Source organism: Nilaparvata lugens, chromosome 1, assembly GCF_014356525.2.
Source record: "Nilaparvata lugens isolate BPH chromosome 1, ASM1435652v1, whole genome shotgun sequence".
Lineage (NCBI taxonomy): Eukaryota > Metazoa > Arthropoda > Insecta > Hemiptera > Delphacidae > Nilaparvata > Nilaparvata lugens.
In genome coordinates, this window is record NC_052504.1 from 63142228 (window position 1) to 63154963 (window position 12736).

Sequence of the window (12736 nt, forward strand, 5' to 3'; positions counted from 1 at the left end):
TTTCTGTCATTACGGTACAAATAATGAATAATAATTACCATAACTCACATCAACGCTGTGGATTTAATTAGCCCACATTTAGGCCCGCCGCAAAGTAGACCCACGCTAATCCACGAAAAGCAACCCACGCCGTGGTACGTTTTGTAAACCATTGCTATAGAATCATTATTCATCATCAATCAGCTGACAAGTGGATTATTCATTGCATGCATTACACAGATGTCTGGAGAAGCTTAGCAATGATTTACAGAACATCCCACGTCCTACGGCGTAAGTTGCTTTTCGTGGATTAGGTAACGTGGGTCTACTTTGCGGCGGGCCTAAACCCATGCATCCTTAAGCCTAGTTTATACGATGCCAATTGGCGATACAAAAATTTATTGTCAAAAGGCAACTGACTGGCATGAGACTATTGTCTTCGTATAAATACTTCAGGCCAATTGTGTTGCCAACCATCCCGACAATTTAAACTAGGTTTTAAATAACATGGGTCAGCTATTTTTCAAAATCAGAATCTTAATATTATGACTTTATTATTAAAATAAAGAGTCATTCTTCAATGTTGTTCTCCATGACAAACTGTTTAAATTGAATCAATTTTTGTCATTGAAAATTCATTCTTATTATAATTATTAAACGTTGAATAAGTTTTTGATAATTATTATAAATTATGATTGACAATAAAGAAATATTTGGTGAAAGAAATATATTTTGAACAACCGCGGCAATGAAAAACAAAGGCTACCAACACAAAATAGATAGATCGATAAAGGCTCTTGATTATGTGTATAATGCTTTGCCTGATAGTTATTCTTTAATAGTGTGTTATATATTAATTATTGCATAGTCTCACAATAATAATCGACGATGGACATTGTATATTCAACATTTCAGGTCAAATCACAAATGCTTAATATGCCAATACAAAATAAGGCACCACACGATGAGATGGTGCCCGACTGTCGTTGAAAACAGTCAAAGGAAGGGGCCATTTCGTGTAACGCTAACTGGAGCAAAGCCTACTAAATAGCTTAAAAGCTTATACTCAAGCAAGCAGTGAATTTACACCAAGCTCTGTCTGCTCCTGCTGAAGCCATCAAAATCAGAGATAACACAGGTAGGATTTAAAAAAAAAATGTTTTTGTTAAAACTAAAATACCATAATATCCATCATCCAAGTATTTCTAAAGGTTTGTTTTATCTCAGTTCTGTATTTTAATTATTCTTTTTCCAATTCTACTTGTAGTCTATAATGTTGTTACTTTGCAGTAATGCTCACAGAATAATCATGAATTTACCTGTAGGCCTAAATTATTTTACCGGTATTAAATTACTATCAAAACTGATAAGTCTTAAAGATTGATGGAATAGTAACAAGCTAACAAGCTAACAAGACAAAAAGTGCTTCATACTTGCATGTATAGGCTATTGTAATTGATGGTGTTGAAAGGTGATGGGCTTTTTCAATAAATCACTATAAAATACCTATGTATTTTATCTAGTTTTAATTGTTTAAGAGTGTGATGCTCTCTATAAAAAAAATCTATCATTAACACCATCAGTTCCATGAAACAGAAAAACCTTGCTGAATCTTGAAGGTTCGGGGGCACTTTAGTTAAAGGTCCGCGGAATCTAGCATTGAAACCTATAGATCGATAGAGGAGATCAAGACGAGATCAACCATGAATAACATTGTTGTCGATTTCCAAAGATTAGCTGAAAAAACATGGCGGGAAGTTCAAAATTTTTATTTTTAATAATTTTTTCATGGCTACAATGTTTTAATCTAGTGCAATCTTTTGTAAAATTTGACGAGGAATCCAATGAAACTAATGTCAGGTTCGTAACTTCAGTAGTTTTTGAGATAAGTTATTGCAAAAAATGTGCAAAAAAATGCACAAAACTTGTTTTCATGATGATTAATAGGTATTTTAAACTTGGATTTAGTAGAATCAAGGAAAAATGTCCAGTCACTTGATTGCCTAAACTCAAAATTGTTTGAGATATTTGGGAAAATAAGAAAAATGCACACTCAATACTCTTCAATTTTCATATTAAATTTTTTACTACTTTTAGTGACTACTAAATTGGCTAAATCTCATTGGGATTTTTGCAGGGAATTCATTAAAATAGATTTGAGGTTAGAAATTTTATAGATTATTAAGATATTTGGAAAAATACAAGAAAATGTAGTATTTTAGCTTTAGAAGAATTCAATATGTTTGCATAGGCATAGTGCAGACCGATATTTGGGATCACATTTTATTCAGCTTCCAATGCAATTCAGAAGCTTTAAAAGATTGTAAAAATAATTGAATCAAATCAAGCTTTCCCTAACCTAAGCTTTTCCCAATCTTACCTTTTTCCTAACCTTAGATTTTTCCTAATCTAAGCTTTTCACAACCTAAGCTTCCCCTAACCTAAGCTTTTCTCAAACGTAGCTTCCCCTAACCTAAGCTTTTCCCAATCTTGGCTTTTTCCTAACCTTAGATTTTTCCAAATCTAAGCTTTTCCTAACCTAAGCTTTTTCTAACCTAAGTTTCACTAACCCAAGCTCCCACAACCTAAGCTTTTCTCAGACCTAGCTTCCCCGAACCTAAGCTTTTACTAATCTAAGCTTTACCTAACCTAAGCTTTTTCTAACCTAAGTTTATCCCAGACCCAGCCTTCTCTAACCTAAGCTTTCCCTAACCTTAACTTTTTCTAATCTGAGCTTTTCCTAACCCAAGCTTTCCCCAACCTAAGCTTTTCCCAAACCCAGCTTCCCCTAACCTAAGCTTTACCTAACCCAAGCTTTTCCCAACCTCAACTTTTTCCTAACCTAAGCTTTTCCTTATCCTCGTTTTTCTAACCCAAGCTTTCCCCAACCTAAGCTTTTCTTAGACCCAGCTTCTCCTAGGCTTCTCCTAACTTAAGCTCTTTCTAATCCAAACTTTTCCTTACCCAAGCTTTCCCTAGACCCAGCTTCTCCCAACCTAAGCTTTTCCTAACCTTAGCTCTTTCCTAACCTATCTTTTTCTAACCTTAGCTTTTTCTAATCTAAGCTTTTCAAACCTAAGCTTTTTTCCTAACCTAAGCTTTTCCTAAGTTGAGCTCTCTCTAATGCAAGTTTTCCTAACCCATTTTTCCCTGACCTAAGCTTTTCTCAGACCCAGATCCCCGTAACCTAAGCTTTTCCCAACATTAGCTTTTTTTTAACCTGAGCTTTTCCTAACCTCAGCTTTTCCTATTCTAAGCTTTTCCCAACCTAAGCTTTTTTCCTAATATAAGGTTTTCGTAAACTAAGATTTCCCTAACCTAAGCTTTTCCTGACCCTAGCTTCTCCTAACCTAAGCTTCCCCTAACCTAATATTTTCCTGATCCAAGCTCCTCCTAACCTAAGCTTCCCCCAATCTAAGCTTTTTCTAACCTAAGTTCTCCCTAGGTAGCAAAAAATGGAGTTGCAATTTTTTTATTTGCCCAAATATCTCAAACAATTTTGAGTTTAGGCAATCAAGTGACTGGACATTTTCTCTTTAGAATTTATCATTCTACTAAATCCAATAGTTTAAAATACCTATCAATCACCATGCAAACAGGTTCTCCTCTTTTAAACCCAAAATTTGCACTTTTTCGCACATCATTTTTTGCAATATCTCAAAAACTACTGAAGTTACGAACCTGAAATTAGTTTCATTGGACTCCTCATCAAATTTTACATTTACAACAAGATTGCACTAGTTTTAAACATATTGTAGCCATAAAAAATTATTAAAAATAAAAATTGATATAAAAATTTTGAACTTTCCACCATGTTTTTTCAGCTAATCCTTGGAAATCGACAACAATGTTATACATGGTTGATCTCCTCTATCGATCTATGTAGGTCTCAATGCAAGATTCCGCGGCCCATATACTAAAGTGCAGCCAGGTAGCCTAGCCTGCCGTATCCAATTTGCTTTTTATTTGATCAATTTTCCTACTGTCCTTTCCATGTAACGATTGTATTATTTACATTTATTATTGGGCTCCGCACCTCCACTTTAGTGTATGGGCCGCAGAATCAAGTATTAAGACCAAGAATCAAGTATTAATATTGTTGGAGGTGGTCATGAAGAGTTCAATCATGTATATTACATCTACATTTAGGCCTAAAGTGAAGTCAATTCAAAGGCTTAGGCCTAGACCTAGCTGAACAAACATGGCGAAAAGTTGGAATTTTACGTGGCTTCCAATAGGTTCTAAAATAACTAGCCTATACAATTATACAAATAAAATAAATTAGTTCATTTAAAATCTAAATAAAACTATTAAATCCACTTTTTCAAGTGCTAAGTTAGTAAACACTTATGATAACATTCACTCACATATTATTTCACTGAGCAAAATAAAAATTACCTGTCATATTTTTAATGTAGGTAGTTCTTACCGGAAACGAAGATGTACCGTGTTCGATTCCCGGTCTGGGCACAGCTTTTGGAAAGTTTCATTCTTCAAATTTCCTTTTGCTATTAAGTTCTTTGGTAAATATTTTCAGTAGCAGAAGTGGTCGTCGTCCCTAGTTCTATTTAATTTATTTATACGTTTATTAGTCTCATTGCTAGATCCCGTGGACAATATACTAAAGTGCTTTATTTACTTGCAATATTGAAAAAAATATACTGAATTTACCAAAAATAGTTATAGGCTTATTCTCATAAATTTATTTATTCTAATAATTCTAAAAATAATTGAGTTGACGTAATGCTAAAATCCCAATCTAATAGCCTCTACCATGTGTATTCGTTGAGCAGAGATATAACACGCGTGACTTTTGATATTTTTGTTGATTTGAATCCAGCCAGTCATGAATTTTTTACTTCAATGAAGATTTTCTACGTAATTTTAACAAAATAAATGATTATTTAAAAAGTTAACAAGCTTATTTTCTACTTTTACAATAGTAATTTCAATTTACTTTTCAAGTCTGGGCGCATTTCAGGGCGCTTGCTCCCATCTTCAGCAGGTAAAGTAAGTTGAAATTGTAGAAGTAATATAAGTGCTACAGAGAGTTTAGTAATAAGATATAAGATGAAGCCTTTTGCAATAAGTGATCAAAGCATCTTTATTCTGAAATCCTCCAATTTTATTGAAGAATGAAATAACAGTTCGCTTGTTCTGCAACTCGCTGATTTATTAGTCAATTGTTAATTTGCACTGTGGGGTCATTATCCTAGAAGTGTCAAACATTTTCAAATGTGACGTTATTTATTTGTCAAAATGTACGTTTGTTTGTGTTAGGTTGAGTACTTGGTTTGTGTTCTTTGTAAACTTTATCATTTAATTAAAAGATTATGCTCATCAAGGTGAAGGAAATAGCAAACTTGTCTATTCGACGAATTCTTATAGATAGATTAAAAATAAAAGAAGAATTTTAATTCAATGGAAGTTGATAGAGAATGAATAAACATGTTTTTGTTGTGCAGCTCGCTGATGGACATTACGAAACATGGACGGTGAGATCAACCTCATTGCAGTATAACACATTCTCAAGTGAGTGACTCATTATTTATTTGTCAACATGTAGTCTCCTTCTGTTAGGTTTTGTCGTTTGCAACTTTATGCTAGTCTATATTCATGATATTATTTATTTATTAGGTTAGCACAAACAATACAATGATCGGAAAAGAAAAACAGGCTATTACCCAAAACTTTTTCAATTTCGTAATTTAGTTTCAAAGTGTCCAAATATTATACATAGGCTATGTATGTCCATTTCAATTTTCTACACCAAATCACAATCTGAGAATATAGATTAGAATAAAACAATCAATTTTAAATTTAGATAGATTGATAGTACAACTTTCGTAAAAACATGAAACAAACTTTAAATTCACAAAATAAAGAATAAAACCACTTAAATTTTGAGCTCGAAAATATCATTATTAATTATTAAGGTGAAAGAAATAGCAAATTTGTCAATTCCGCGGATGCTTATAGATAAATTATCAATGAAAGAAGCATTTTAATTTAAAAAATTAATAAAAGTTTATGGAAAATGAAAGAACAGCTTTTTTGTTGTGATAAATGTCATTCCAAAACATGGAATGTAAGGTCTGTGAGTGATACATTTATTTGTCAAAATGTATGTCTCTTTGTGTTAGACTATGTCGTTTGCAACTTTATGCTTTTGTCATGGTGATAACATTGAAAGGAAATATATTATGAGTTTGTGTTTCATTTATTAATTGGTTTATTCGAAAAGTGTAGAATTCGGACTTTATCAATCAGACTAGTTCTCAAGTAATTTAATTTTCTGTTTGAATTTTTACCGTGAAAAAATCATTTTAGCTGAAAAATAATTTTCTAATATAAAAGTTTTGCTAATTTGCGTTCGGGAAGACGACAGTCAGTTTTCAATTTTATGCAGGGTTGAGGTATTCTCACAGAACTGTATTTCCGTTAGCGATGGAAAAGTCACTAGTTTTTGGGAATATTTCAATCTTGCATTTCCCTGTTCTTACAAAATTTTGCTCTGACTCCACATGGAGCAGTTATTTCGTTGGTTGAGAGGGAACATCATTTGAGTGGTAAAGATCAGTTCCAATCAAATCACCATGGTCGGAATCATATTAAAATCTAGAGGTAGCCTCGTGCCTCGAGGGCCCACAATTAACTTGTTTATTGTTTAAATTTGTCAACATGCATTATTTTTTTGCCGTGGATTGTGTTGAAATAGTTTATTAATAATGAGAGGAGTGAAATGTGTAACTGTTTATTGGAAATATTAGTGAAAATATCAGAGTGTAGTCACAAGATTCAAATCATGATGTAATTAGTAATTTTATATATGGTGAGTGTCATCATATTTTTCTAGCTCATGTAGTAGGTAGTAAATTGAGTGAAGTCCACGCCACCTTCGTGAAAATGTAGAATTCCACATCAGTTAGAAAAATCTTACAGAAAGTTACATGACTTTAGAATATGCAATGAAATGCTACGGATTATTTTTTGTCCAAATTTTAATTAGTTCAATCCATTCAATAACATTTAAAAGTTGAATAGGAAGCAAGATTTTTTTGTTTATCAAGTCCCATGACTCGCTCTTTAGAATGTAGAGATCTCTCCTCTACCCCCATCTGAGGCGGTTACACTTTATTCATATAATTGTGCTTATTAAGATGAATTAAAAACAAATTCCTTGTATATTTCTAGATATGTATATTTCCTTGGATGCTTATAGATAAACTATAAATAATTATTCAAGCAATTTAATTCTTGTAAATTCAATATATTTTGAAAAACGAAGGTTTATGACAATTTTTTTTTTTTTGTTCTACAGCTCGCTGAATTTAATTTCGAAACATGGAGTGTGAGATCAACCTCATTGAAGTATAACACATTTTTAAGTGAGTGATTTGAATATTATTAATAAAATTGAAGGATGCTTTCAATAGACCATTTGAAGGATACTTTCTATTGGTCAACCCGAACCTGTATCGATACTCCTGGGATCATTTTCAGTGCCGTTCGAGGTTGAGCCTAAACTTTTGAGCCAACGAATTTGCTAGGTAAGTTCTATGTGACTGAGAAATGAGGAATTATATGACACTGCTAAATTTGAACCAGAGACATTATACGAAATTATAAGAAGGAAATACTGAGTATTGAGACTTGAAGCTATCATAATCATTAAAAAGTATTAAAATTCTGTGATACTGGTTTTGGTTGTAAAATCACTTTTAATCTCTGTTGAACAAGATTATATCTAGTTATTCTATCGAATTTGTGGCTGTGATAACTTCGTTTCATAATACATTATATATTTCTCATAAACTTAGTCTTTTGGAATTACTAGCAGTGCTAGTCAAAAAGTGAGAATTCAGATTCCTTCATGAGTCCACTCTCTAAATCAGATTACATCTCTTCTTGGTGTGATTGGGAACTGGGGAGGGTAACTCTATTGTTTGAGAAAGTGCAATATATACTGTCAATTTTTCTATTCTATAATGGTTGGAAATTGAACTGATTTGAAGTCTCTCTTGTTGCTGTTCACTGAAGTGCTCACATTTCGAAGTTAATATTTGCATGAAGCATTGAGATGAAAAGTTTTTTTTTTAATGTTGTAGACGTGGTACTGCCAAATCAGTGGCGTATTCAGGAGGAGGGGGGTCTTCCGGGATCCAAATCATCGTATTTGCTGAGGATTTAATTCAATATTCAATTCAATTCAATTCAATTTCAATTTATTAAAAACACACAAAACAAGACAAAACAAATATGACTCCTGAGATACACCAAAAGAGATTCAAAGTTAATGTTTTGCATTATTCCATTGAAATTCTAGGCACTACAATCATTACAATGTTATTCAAGCACTGTAGATATCAAACTTTACAAAATATTAGTTAGACGATTCAAAACAATAATTTTCCTCCACCTCCTGTCTCAAGTGCTTACTTTACTCCCTGGATCATAATACTAAAGTGTCACTTTTTCGCTCTCGGGAGGAAAAAACAGGAAAATTCCCTAGAGCGTAAAAGTAACTCCATTTAAATAACATGGTGTGATGATAAAACAGCTGTAATATTTATAATCTGTTATCTCTGTTACTAAGACACATATTTAATGTCGAAAAAGCTCGTGTTGAGTCCAATTCTATTACAATTTATTCGACATTCAAAATAAAATAAATGGGTCCGAAAAGAAAAACTAGTAAACGTCAAGATTTAGTCAGTGAAGGAGAAAACGATTCGCAAAACCAAATGCTTGGGAAAATACTGAAACCAACAGTTTTATCGATTGACCAAGATTCAGATGAAGCACCGAAAACGTGGAGACATTGGAAGGTAACATTTTTAAACTTCTTAAAAAACAGTTCAATCCCGAAAAAGGATGAATTGAATGTTTTGATCAATTATGTGTCACCGAATATTTTTGAAAGTATTTGCAATTGTATATCATTTGAAGAAGCTATAACAACTCTTGAAGAAAGCTTTATAAAACCTCAAAATGTAGTACATGCACGTTACTGCTTATCTAAAGCAAAACAAACCCATGGAGAATCAATTGATCAATTCTATAATAAACTAAAACGGCTAAGTTTACCATGTAACTTTCAAGCAGTCACGGCTGACGATAACAAAAGTGAATATATCCGAGACGCGTTCATCTCCGGATTAGAATCATCGAAAATCAGACAACATCTTTTCGAAATGAAATCGCTAACTTTGCAAGACGCTATCTCACAAGCACGAATGTTAGAGAATGCTGAAAACATTGCTAAAGAATACGAAACCAGTTCAGAATATGTTAACACAGTCCTAGCAAACGAGAATAAAAATACCGAGAAAACGACTTTAGTCCGTAATTCTTACCAAAAGAAGATTCAATGCAGATTTTGTGGCTATAATAATCATACTGATAATAGCCAATGCCCAGCAAAAGGACAACCATGCCTAACTTGTAATCGAATAGGCCATTTTTCAAAAGTATGCAGAGCACGAAACGATAAAAAAACCAAATGGTATCTGCCACAGTAATTTCAGCAGCAAATACCAGCACTGACCTCTCAAAATGTCTTGTTCCTATACGTGTTAATGGAATAGATACATTGGCACTATTAGACACTGGGAGCACAGCAAGTTTTATAGATAAGAAACTAGTAGTACAATCGAAGATGAAAACTATGCCATATTCCAATTTGATTACATTTGCTTCAAGTGCCTGCAACACTAAAACAACTGAGTGCGCTTTGAGTGAAATATATTTCCAGAACGAAGAATATAATGATTTTCCTTTGATCGTATTGAACAAATGTTGCGCTAGTGTAATTTTGGGACACGATTTTCTAAAGAACTTTTCATCCATCACTTTTGATTTCGGTGGATCTAAAGCAGCACTACAACTGAATGAAGACAATGACGCAAGAAGGCCTACTTATGAAATTAAAAAGTGTGCTCTAGCCCAAGCTACAGTAGAACCTGTCTCATTGTTTCGTGATCTTCAACCGGACTGTCGGCCTATAATAACTAAATCGAGACGACATTCAGAAGAGGATTACTTGTTTATGATGAATGAAGTCAAACGGCTTAAAGATGCTGATATTATAGAAAATAGTCATTCTTCTTGGAGAGCTCAAGCATTTGTTACTTCAAGAGAGAACCAAAAGAAACGTATGGTGATTGACTATTCACAGACCATCAACAAATTCACGAATTTGGATGCCTATCCACTACCACTAATGGAAGAATTAGTCAATAAGGTAGCGCAATATAAAATATTCTCATCTATTGACCTGAAATCTGCCTATCACCAGATACCAATCTTGCCTGAGGAAAGGCATTTCACCGCATTTGAAGTTGGACACAAACTGTATCAATTCAAAAGAATTCCGTTCGGAGTCACGAATGGAGTAGCTGCTTTCCAGAAAGTGATTGATCAAATCATAGAACAAGAAAATTTGACATCATGTTATGCCTATTTAGATGATATTATTGTATGCGGAAGGACCCAAGAAGAACATGATGAAAATTTAGAAAATTTCTGGAGAGCAACAGAAAAATATGGCCTCACGATTAATGAAGAAAAGTGTAAAATATCTATGGAGAATTTAACCTTTCTGGGATTCGAAATTGGTCAGGGTATGATTAAGCCCGATCCAGATCGATTGAAACCACTCCTTGACTTACCAGCTCCAAAAAATCAGAAAGAATTGAAGCGTGTCCTTGGAATGCTTGCACACTACTCCAAATGGATAAAAGAATTTTCAAAAAAGATCCATCCACTTGTGCATAATACTCACTTCCCGTTGAATGAAGAATGCAGAAATATATTTGAATCATTAAAGAAAGAAATAGGATCTGCAGTTCTAGTGCACATTGATGAAAAAGTCCCGTTCACTTTGGAAACTGATGCCTCAGATTACGCTATTGGAGCAGTATTAACACAGAATGAGAGACCAGTGGCGTTTTTCTCAAGAACTCTTTCCACATCTGAAACTAGGCACTCTGCAGTGGAAAAAGAAGCTTATGCCATTGTGGAATCAATCAGGAAATGGCGACATTACTTACTTGGACGAGAATTTACACTTATCACAGACCAGAAATCAGTTTCATTCATGTTTAGTAATAAACAAACCAGCAAGATTAAGAATGACAAAATCCAACGATGGCGCCTTGAATTGTCAGAATATAAGTTCAATATAATTTATAGAGTTGGAAAAGAGAATATACCAGCAGATACACTATCAAGAGTCTGTGCCACTGTTGGATGCCATACAGATATAAAACATGTTTTTTCAACATTTGAAATTGATTAGAAGGTCTAAGCTCAGATGAGGAAGCATTTATAGAGTAGTCATTAAACCAACTAAATTCAATACCTCAACCAGACATTTGATCAATATATGAAATCTATGTTTGTATGCTAAAATTATAACAATTATCACTTTACTAAAAAAATGTATAAATATTTTTTTATATTCCATGTTACTCAAAATACCAGCCAACGAATATTCCTCATTAACTAATCAAATTTCAACCTCAATTGCTATATCATGGATGTTAATCTTGACTGAGAGATTCTAAAAAGCATGATTAGTTAGAAGGAGTAAGTTCTATTATTCAATTGATAGTCCTTCTTCTCCTTTACTGAAACTGGGAAGTAATTATCTCATTTAAAATATAGAATTAAAACTCTTACAATCCCAAATGAGCACTGATTGAAGTAAGGAGATTTTGAATTGAAGTGGATTTTGATTGATTATGGAATTTACATTGAGATATAAAATACACTTGGGTGTGATTAGTGATGTGGGATGATTTATTAAAAGGCATATGTGATAGGAAGTGACAAAACGTTGGTTTTAACCTGTTTATGATATTGCAACAAGCGATAAGTGAGAGTTGTAATTATCAAATAAATACAAGTTAGAAATGCAGACTCTACCTCATGCAGAATTGAATTTGATGGAGAAATTAATTAACAATTTTTATTTGCAGTTTGATGATGCACTGGTTACTCGTGTACATGGACATGGAAGCATTATACGTTTTGAAGTAATCATAGTGAGTATCATCAATTATTATGAACTAGCAGGTAACCCGTACTCCGCAAGGGTCTTATTAAAAACTTGACCTACTGAAATCTTGAAGAATCTAAAATAGACCTATAACCATCCTCGGCAAATTAAGAATCTATATGCAAATTTTCAAGTAAATCAGTCCAGTAGTTCAGACGTCCATTATGTGTTCATGATACGTCGTCATTCATGTATTTCCTATCCCGTATGTGATAGCCAATTTTTTCCATTATTACTTTCCTTGCCCTATTACCATAGGTAAGGAAAGTATTGCTTTCCGAAAAAAATTAAGGTACCCCAATTTCCAAATTTCTAGCCTATACGTTTCAAGGTCCCCTGAGTCCAAAAAAGTGGTTTTTTGGTATTGGTCTGTATGTGTGTGTGTGTGTGTGTGTGTGTGTGTATGTGTATGAGTGTATGTGCGTCTGTGTACACGATATCTCATTTCCCAATCAACGTAATGACTTGAAATTTGGAACTTAAGGTCCTTACAATATAAGGATCCGACACGAACAATTTCGATCTGATGCAATTCAAGATGGCGGATAAAATGGTGAAAATGTTGTCAAAAACAGGGTTCATCGCGATTTTCTCGAAAACGGCTCCAACGATTTTGGTCAAATTTATACCTAAAATAGTCATTGATAAGCTCTATCAACTGCCACAAGTCCCATATCTGTGAAAATTTCAGGAGCT

At 33.5% G+C, this 12736-nt stretch overlaps 1 protein-coding gene across 7 annotated transcripts in view; it reads left to right on the forward strand.

Moving 5' to 3' along the window:
- The first annotated feature begins 1037 nt into the window (after positions 1–1037).
- LOC111046378 overlaps positions 1038–12736 on the forward strand; it is a 44771-nt gene continuing 33072 nt past the window's right edge. For 3 of the 7 annotated variants that reach the window (XM_039439101.1, XM_022331903.2, XM_039439078.1), the window contains exons 1-4: positions 1038–1117; positions 5445–5511; positions 7301–7529; positions 11961–12026. The gene's annotated coding sequence lies outside the window, so the exon portion shown is untranslated. Of the gene's footprint in view, positions 1191–5444; positions 5512–7300; positions 7530–11960; positions 12027–12736 lie in introns of all 7 variants that reach the window. The other 4 variants (XM_022331904.2, XM_039439093.1, XM_039439071.1 and 1 more) reach the window with 2 other exon arrangements.